General features: G+C 39.2%; 1 long non-coding RNA gene across 1 annotated transcript; it reads left to right on the top strand.

Annotated features, from left to right (window-relative positions):
• The first annotated feature begins 530 nt into the window (after window positions 1-530).
• On the top strand, window positions 531-8,739 carry LOC126816230 (uncharacterized). The gene is made up of 2 exons (XR_007678257.2): window positions 531-769; window positions 8,467-8,739. It is a non-coding gene; the product is annotated as an uncharacterized LOC126816230 (long non-coding RNA).
• The last annotated feature ends 935 nt before the right edge of the window (window positions 8,740-9,674 follow it).

Here is a 9,674-nt window from a genome sequence, read left to right as displayed (position 1 = left end):
CCGAGCTTGAACTTGACAATTGGTACGGTCGCCTGTCCAATCACGTGGGCGTGGGAGAGGGCGCTGGATGGCCTAATGGTTAGCACATGGGCGCTGTATCATAAGGTCTGTCATTGAATCAAGCGGAGTTGTTTTGGTTTCACGCTTGTACGTGACAAGGAGTAGGGTCACCTGTCCAACCTCGTGGGTTTCCTCCCACTGCTAAAGACCGTAACGCGCAAACGAATTGCTGAAATAAATTTAAACCAAAGTTAGTTCAGAAATGACCTAGTTTGTGTCGAATGGACGTTAAACTCCATTTCTCTCTCTCCAACCACGTGGGTTTTCTCCGGGTCCTCTGTTTTACTCCCACTTCTAAATAACATTATTGAAATAAAATTTAAATGACCCAGATTGTGTCAAGTGGGCGTTACCCCCCCCCCCCCTTCTCAGTCGATGTAGAAAGGTAGGGCGTTTAACCCGATGTATCTCCCTTTTACGATACGTGGTTATCAACAACTTCCCGTTGTTTAAATGACGTAATACATAAATAAAGCAACTGGATAATCTTGTGTCAATATACTGTATATATAAATATACAGGTGTGTCGTTGGGTTTGTCCTCTATCGACAAGTCTACTGTGTATTAACAGTGTTACAAGTTTATATCAGGTCTTTATCTATCTCGACGATTTGTTCAAATACATACCTCTACACCATGAAGATCAACGTTATATTATGTCTAGCTGCCCTGTCTTGTCTCTTGTATCCATCTGAGGCCATACCTGAGAGTAAGTAAATTTATATATGTTTCTACCTTTTAAGGAAAATCATAACATTAAAAGTTATATAATATATACAATTGAAAGTTTGTTTTTAAAATTTCTGAATAAGAGGTGTGTATATATGTCTAAAAAAATGGTATGAACTGGCGTCTAGCATGCTAAAAACGGGCGTACGCCTTGGTGTGTTTTAAAACTATGAAAATCATGATTACCTTTTAATTACAGGGATAGACATGAAATTAAATATTGTGTTTTTAAAATTTCTAACCAAGTAATTTGTAAAAGTCTTTAACAAAATGGAGTCTAGCATATCATACCCTTTGCGCCAACCTGGCTCATGTAGACGAGAATACGCTATACTGTGTGCTATGCGGAAAATTTTACCCTCGCAGTGGCGCTACTGTTTTACTTTTTTGTTCAATTTCCAACTGCCATGGTATGTGGGGGATCACGTGGCTAAGTGGGTAAGATGCTGGCTCGCTAGCCTGGAGGTCGGGTGTTCGATCCCTGCATTGGCCGATAAAGTTCATCCCGATTTTCCGGCGTGGTTTTCCCTTGTCAGTGATGCAGGACGGAGGGCCTGACAAGGACAGCTGTCTAGTCGTTCGGATGGGACGAAAACCCGAGGTCCCGTGTACACACTGGCGTGCACGTAAAAGATCCCTTGGCAATTGGAATTAGATATAAGAGTAGGCCGTAGCGCCGCTGCCCGGGCAAAATTTCCCCCATAGCACACTGTGCGTATGCCCGTCTTCATTAGCCCAGTTTAGGAGCAAAACAGTAGGACGTTAAACCCCATTTCATTTCATTTCATTGTCATGGTATGTCTAAAGTGCTGCCAACGGCATTCATAGCGGATCCTGGTTTTTCGTCCCATCCAAACGACTAGACGCTTTTTCGTGTGTGGAAACAGACTGGAAAATCTCGAGGAACTTCCTCTGTCAGCATGGGATCTAGTCCGTTATATCCTGGTTTAGAGAGCCAACCTGGAAAGTCCCAAAATACCTCGTGAGTTCCTGGTTTACAGGGCAAACCTGGAAAGTCCCAAAATACCTCGTGAACTCCTGGTTAGGGAGTCAGCGCCATGATCACGGAGCTTTCATGACTTCTAAATTGAAATGCGATTAGTAGCTTAAATTATGTTTCAAACGTATCATAAAAGGACATTTTGAATTCAAAGTTTTAGTTAAGTTAAATGTTTATGTTCTTTCGAAAGGGGGGGGGGGCGGATGGTTAGCACGTGCGCGCTGTATCATAAGGTCTGTCATTAAGTCAACTGGCGTGGTTTCGAATCCCAATTTGTACGTGACACGGAGTAGGGTTGCCTTTCCAACCTCGTGGGTTTTCTCCGGATCCTCCGGTTTCCTTCCACTGCTAAAGACCACTACGCGGAAGCGAATTATTGAAATGACCTAGTTTGTTTCGAGTGGACGTTAAACCCCATCTCTCTCTCTCTCTTTCTCTCTCGAAATTAATTTCATCCAACAGTGGACCGATACATGGTTTGTAAATCTGTGTATGGAAACATTTCTTATAATATTAGTAAGGTTTGGGCTAGTTAACCAGGTGGTGACGGTTCAATCCCGGTGTTGGTAGAGATTTATTAGAGTGATCCCCCGTTGTCAGTGGTTACATGAAGAAGGGGGTCGGTCAAGGAATAGGTTGGTGTACACGTTAAAGAAGCCGTGTCACTCGAAATGCAACGCAAGAGAGAGAAATGGGGTTTAACGTTCACTCGACACAAACTAGGTCATTTTGAGACGCATGGTTCAGTTTTATTTCAATATTTCGTCTTTAGCTATGGGAGGAAACCAGGGACCCGGAGAAAATCCACGAAGTTGGACAGGCGACGCTAGCCCGTGTCACACAAGCAGAAAATCGAAACCACGCCACTCAATGCCAGACAATTAGGCCACCCAACACCGCGAAATCCGACGAGGAATAGGTATAATGTCCCTCGTAAACGTATGGCCATTTTCATTATCTGGTTGATGCAGAAAAGTAGGACGCTAAATCCCTTTCATTCCCTTCAGTTTGGGCCCCGAGTTCACAAAGCATACTCAGACAGTTTCAATCATTGTTTGTGCAAGAAATATCTTTGATCCAGTAACACAAAACTTTGCACATAATTTCCAATTGATGTATTTGATACATTAAAACAACAACAGTTTTATAAAGGGCTATATTTTAGTTAAAATAAGGCGAACAATAATTTTGAGTAAACTCTTAACTTAAGCCCGAAAAAGCTTTGTTAACTTGGGGCCAGTTCCTATATTAAAGGAGCATAATATCCGATTTTTAACATTATATATAGCTATCGATTCTAAAGGGCTACATTTTAGTTAAAAAAGGCGAAAAATTTTGAGCAAATTCTTAACTTAAGTTTGAGAATGCATTGTTAATTCGGGGCAATTTCTTATATTATAGGAGCATAATATCCAGTTTTTGACATTATAGCTATCGATTCTAATCTAAGATAAGATTTTCATGATATCTGGACTATTTTACGGTTTCCGATTTTTGGTCTAAATAAAGTTGTGAATTGGGTTGTTTCGATAAGTAATTTGACAAGCTTTAGTTTAATGCCTGACACCATTTGCTTAATATAGGCTCGTAAAATATTCTTAATAGAAACATAGAAATCGGCTATATTTATGTTACCGCTGGCCAACCTTTTACATGTACATACCATACTCCAATATATTCACACACGGATTCATATGCGCCATACAACTATTGTATAGTCGTTCGGGTGGTATGAAAACCCGAGGTCCCGTGTACACATTGGCGTGTATGTAAATAAATCCGTGGCAGTCGGAATTCAATATAAGAATAAGCTTTAGCGCTGCTGTCCGGGAAACATTTACCTCATAATACACTGCCGTTTTTATTAGCCCAGTCAGAGCAGAACAGTAGAGCGTTACAGGACAATATGTGACAGAACTGGTTAAATGAAATGAAATGAAATGGGGTTTAACGTCCTACTGTTCTGCTACTAACCTGGGCTAATGAAGACGGGCATACGCAATACAGTGTGCTATGAGGGAAATTTTGCCCGGGCAGCGGCGCTACGTCCTACTCTAATATCGAATTCCAACTGCCAAGGGATCTTTTACGTGCACGCCAATGTGTACACGGGACCTCGGTTTTTCGTCCCATCCGAACGACTAGACAGCTGTCCTTGTCAGGCCCTCCGTCCTGCATCACTGACAAGGGGAAACCACGCCGGAAAATCTGGATGAACTTTCTCGGCCAATGCAGGGACCGAACACCCGACCTCCAGGTTAGCGAGCCAGCGTCTTACCCACTTAACCACGTGGTCCCCCGACAGAACTGGTTAAACACATTCCAAATATAATTTTAACACAGAGATCATTGTTACGGTAGATGTGTTACAAACACTCGAAGAAACTGGATGTGATAATCTAAAAGAGACAGATTTGTAACAAAAATTTTAATTGTATATGTATCTTTTAATTAGTTATATAAAAGATTATTTGTATTTTTAATTTTATTTACTGTTATATTTTTTTTTATCTATGCATATATTTTTATTTTCTGTGATATATATTTTTAAACCTGTATCGCATAAATCACCATATGTTTGGCGCAATATAGCTCGGTTGGTGCTGACGTGCCATAAAACAACATTTAATTCATTCATTCATTCCATGTATCGGGCGAAAACGCGCACATGGAAAACGGGCTTCATCAAAGTAATAACCTGGGCGATAACTGGTTCATTTGGAACTAAATATTTAAAGCGGTATTCCATTGATTAAATTACGCAGTTTTTGACTTATATAGATTACGTAATGTTGACTTTTATTTAAAAATAATGACTTGTTAGTTTGACTACAAGTTCATTAGTCAATTGATATTCCAAACCTAGCCAATATCTGCACGATATTCACTAAAAGTTGTGATGGCTAATTCAGCATCAAAGTCGGTGGCTAATTAGTAGGATTAACCTTGGCCGGATATAACAAGTAATGGGATTAACACTGGTCGGATGTAACAGGTTATCGTGAGATGGGGATCATTGTGGGGTTGTATTATCGGAATACTAAATTGATATTTGGGTGTGAGGCATAAATTTTACACTAAACAACTACGTACAGGAACGTAAATTAAATGATATGAAGGGGATTTAACGTCCTACTGTACTCCAAAATCTCCTTCCTCCCTCATAGCACACCGTATGGCGTATGCCCGTCTTCAATAGCCCAGTCGGAGCAGGACAGTAGGACGTTAAACTCCATTTCATTTCATTTTACTTCATAGTTACTGGGTTACCGTGGCACTATCAATTGAGTGATAGTGCTAAGCTATAACGGTCTCCGTCTAAAGAGACAAAAAATGTAATTTTTGTATATAATAAAATGTTCAAAATAGCCATAATTAAGGGTAATAATCTATAACACATACTTTATAAAAGAAACCATTTACAAACTTTTTCGGCGGCGCATCGAAAAGTATTCGCTTAACGTTATCGAGCAAATACATCATTAGCGGGCTTTGTGAATCACGCGCAATGACGTGTTTTGCGGCAAGTAGTTAGAAATTTTGCGACTCCTTAAGTTTTTGTGCCACTCTGGAGTTCTTGACACGTGATTCTTTGTTCAAGTTTCATTTTCATTAATTATGATAATAATCATATTGCTTAACAATAATTATTGATCTTTCAAGCGCACTGGCATATTTAAAAATACATTATGTGAGATAAGATAAAGAGCTTGTAGCTCTCACTATAATAGTTAAAAACTAGATCATGTAAAGGGAATTTGCTGAAAATTTCAGTCAAATTGATCCAATATGAACCGAGAATTTTGCGATTGAATTTTGGGCCTGGCCTCGATCATCATTACTAAAGTCGGTACGATAAAAAAAAACATAGTCTCGATTATCCATTTTTAAAAATTAATTATCAATGAGCGCTAAGCAGCAGATATGATTTTAATCCATTATATATCGCAGGCTAGCGATGACATCGAGAGTTGATTATGGCCTGGATAAGTTAATTAATGTCCAATTAATAATTTAGATAACATTTCTGGCCTAAAGAAAGACGTGCAGTTGGCAAATTTAGCTCTTGCATAATGTATGTTTAAACTAATTCGCCGTTAAAATTGTGCACAATTTGCCATGAAATCATAACAAATCGAAAATTAGCTTTTTAACCAGCCTGTGAAGATCGACACAGAGCTACTGTAAATTAAAATAAGTATTTATTTAAAATTATTAGTCGCCATCTCAAAAAACAGAATTCAGTAGTATCGATTGTTTTGAACAAATGGCGAGAAAGCGCGCCAGATCCTGTTAGTAAATCTCCAGGGGCGTAGAAACATGAAACACCCTTTATTTATCACGTGTTGTCAGCGCCCCTGGTAAAACATGTAATGTTAACAGACGTGACCTGAAATGAAATGGGTTTTAACGTCCCAATTTTCTGCACCGGACAGCGGCGCTACGATCTACTTTTATCTCGAATTCCCACTTTCAGTGGTTCTTTTACGTGTACGCCAGTGTGTACACAGGACCTCGGTCCCATCCGAACGACTATACGTTGTTTTTATTTATGCATGTAATATTTTGTGACACGATTTAACTTGTCTAATTACTATCACAATGTATTTGGCGCGATATTGGTGCTGACTTGCCATTAAGCAACATTTCTTTCATTGATTATATCGAATTCCCACTGTCCCGGTTTCTCTACGTGCACACCAACGTATACACTGCACCTCGGTGTTTCGTCCCATCCAGCGACTAGACGCGGTCCTGTCAGAACCTCAGTCCTGCGCCACGCTGGAAAATCTTGGGGAACTATCAATTTCGTCACTTTGGCTTTTTAACATACTACGTAAACCTATTTTAACAGACCTGAGTTATAAAATTCGAGAAATCCATCAGTTGAAAACGTCCAGCTCTGGATCGCGGACGAGGGTGTCGTGGGCTTTATACAGTAAGGGAAATATGCAGCACGGTCATGCAGAGCATTTTTAAATTAATATAGTACGTAATTGGGGGGGGGGGGTGGACCCTGCTATTTTTCAGTGCTTGAAATTCCTTAAAAAGTGTCAAGCATTATTTTTTTTTAACAAACACACATTAATTAGAAATGTGAGTTAACGCTTTAACAGTTCTTGAAATATAAATTTGATTTATTTTCGAAGAGTTTGTTGTCAAAAATTGTCATTCATACAGTTGAAATGTAACAACTTGTCTCGGCAGAACTATGTCAATCGCTCGAACTCTTATTGCGTTCTTTGGTCCCAGTCTAATGTTTACATGATAAAATACTATTTGCTACGTTAGCTTTGATCTTATTTCCTGGTCGTGAACTATTCATGGTTATGTCACATGTACCCGTTTCATTGTTCTTTATTGAATACAATAGGTCAAAGGTCAGTTCGGCCGTGATGGTATGTGTTGTGTACGTTGATTACGACAATATATGCGAGAGAGAAGAGAAGTATGGAAGCGTATAGGGGTCAATATGGACCTTTAACGGTACGAAAACGAACACTAAAACGAACATAATATTTTTTGTTTTCATGTCCTCTAACAAACGGTTTCACAATCCGACCTACGATAATAGCTAGATGGCGTTAATTTCACTCCATGAACTTCGCGTTCCAGGCAAAGTTTTTCCAATAGATTTTTTGACAGATATACAACCAATCAAGCATAATAATGCATTTGAGCACATTCTACAAATTCTACACAATCAACAATATAAACAAGGCCTCAAAAATGTGAAAATTCAATATAATGACACAAGAAACATTTTCGTTTGCATACGTACGTCAATCCAGTTTTTCACTGACCGAACACTCATGTACAGGTTGATGTCACATGTACACACGAACCAATGACGTTTTCGTACTGATGCGAAAGTTTCCTCATAGCGCGATAGATACCTCAATATAAGTAAATGAAATGAAATGGGGTTTAACGTCCTACTGTTCTGCACCGACTGGGCTAATGAAGATGGGCATATGCCATAGAGTGTTCTAGGAGGGAAATTTCCCCGGACAGCTGCACTAAGGCCTAGTTTTATATCGAATTTCAACTGGCAAGGGTTCTTTTACACGAGACCTCGTTTTTTTGTTCCATCCGAACGACAGAACAGTCAAATTCTTAAAGCTTTATTATGATGGTACAAAACTTAATTATATATTTGTTGTTATATGTTCAATGCACTGACTCACTGAGTAGGATGTCGTGGTGTCCCGTGGGAATATATGTCCGGATTTTTATTTATTTATTCAAACATACATTATGCAAGAGCTAAATATGCCTATTTGCAGGCCTTTCTTTAGGCCTTAAATGATAATTAGACATGTATTTACATGATAAGACCATAATCAACTCCCGATGCCATCGGATAGGACCTAAGGTCCCATGTTAAGTAGATTAGATCGGGTCGACCATTTTATGATTTAATTTACAAATGGTGAAGCTAAGCTAAGACTCGAACAACCAGTATGGTGCTTACAATTAGTGCACACGAAATGATGTCAAACCTTCAAGGGCTGATATCGTCGCCCAGAATAAAGTAATTTGAATAACATTTTCAGTATATTCATTTTGCATTATCTCTTTTTGAACTATTATAGCAAGAACGACCAGCTCTTTATCTAAATCTTACATAATGTACATGTGTATCTCTAATTATTGACGTATTTGTTTATTTTCAGTTTGTAATTTACCAGCGAAGCCGGGTATGTGCAAAGGATTCTTTCCACGATATCATTGGGATCAAGAAACCAAAAGATGTGAAAAATTCATCTACGGTGGATGTTCTGGCAACGAGAACAAGTTTGACACCATTACCGAATGTCTAATGGCGTGCGGAAGTGAAAACCAGATTCTTTAAATTTAGAATTTTTGAAAAACAAAATTCAAACCATATATATCTATTTCTTTTCTGATGATGTCATTTATCAAATTGAATAAATTTGCATAAATTATCTACTTTGCTTTTATAATGTTCGAGTAACGTCACCATAACCCTAATGCTAAGCCTAACCCAAACTGTTTGGCGCAAAATACCCCGCTTGTGCCATTCAACAATATTGTATTCATTTATTCATTTATAAGTTCATTTCGGAACTATTATCTGGTTAAATTATCTGGTTCAATAATTCCCTTGCGCGTGGGAGGAAACCGGAGGACCCGGAGAAAACCCGCGATGGGTTTAACGGCCCCTCGGAACAAACTGGGTCATTTCGCGTGGTTGTCTTTAGCAGTGGAGAGAAACAGGGATATCCAGAGAAAACCACGTGGATGTACAGGCGACCTACCGCTTGTCACGTACAAGTGGTGTATCAAATCAACGCCACTTGAATCAATGCGTGACCTGGTCATCGCACTCGCCCCGCCCGTAAACAATTCCGCCAATCACCTACCCTGTTGCAGAAAAATACGACGTTAAACTACATTAAATTATTTGCTTGTATATAATTAAATGGAATTTCTAAATACAAGTTTGAATACCAATTTGAAATCATCTTATTTCATTTTAGAATATGGCAAGTTTTGTACAACATCGATTATTCCATTATCACCAATATATTATTATCCCCCTTTAATGAGAGTTTGTCCGATAACTGTGACGCGGCTATTTACAGTATGTCAACGTGTTTGTAAAAATGATGGCGTGTGAAATGAAATGAAATGGGGCTTAACGTCCTATATCCTGCTCGACTGGGCTTATTAAGACGGCCATACACCATACAGTGTGCTATGAGGGAAATTTTGCCCGGACAGCGGCAATATGGCCTACTCTTATATCGAATTCCAACTGTCAAGGGATCTTTTACGTGCACGCCAATGTGTACACGGGACCTCGGTTTTTCGTCCCATCCGAACGACTAGACAGCTTTCCTTCTCAGCCCCTCCGTCC

The sequence above is a fragment of the Patella vulgata genome, chromosome 3, assembly GCF_932274485.2.
Source record: "Patella vulgata chromosome 3, xgPatVulg1.2, whole genome shotgun sequence".
NCBI classification, from domain to species: domain Eukaryota; kingdom Metazoa; phylum Mollusca; class Gastropoda; family Patellidae; genus Patella; species Patella vulgata.
This window is presented reverse-complemented; position numbering and strand designations above follow the sequence as displayed.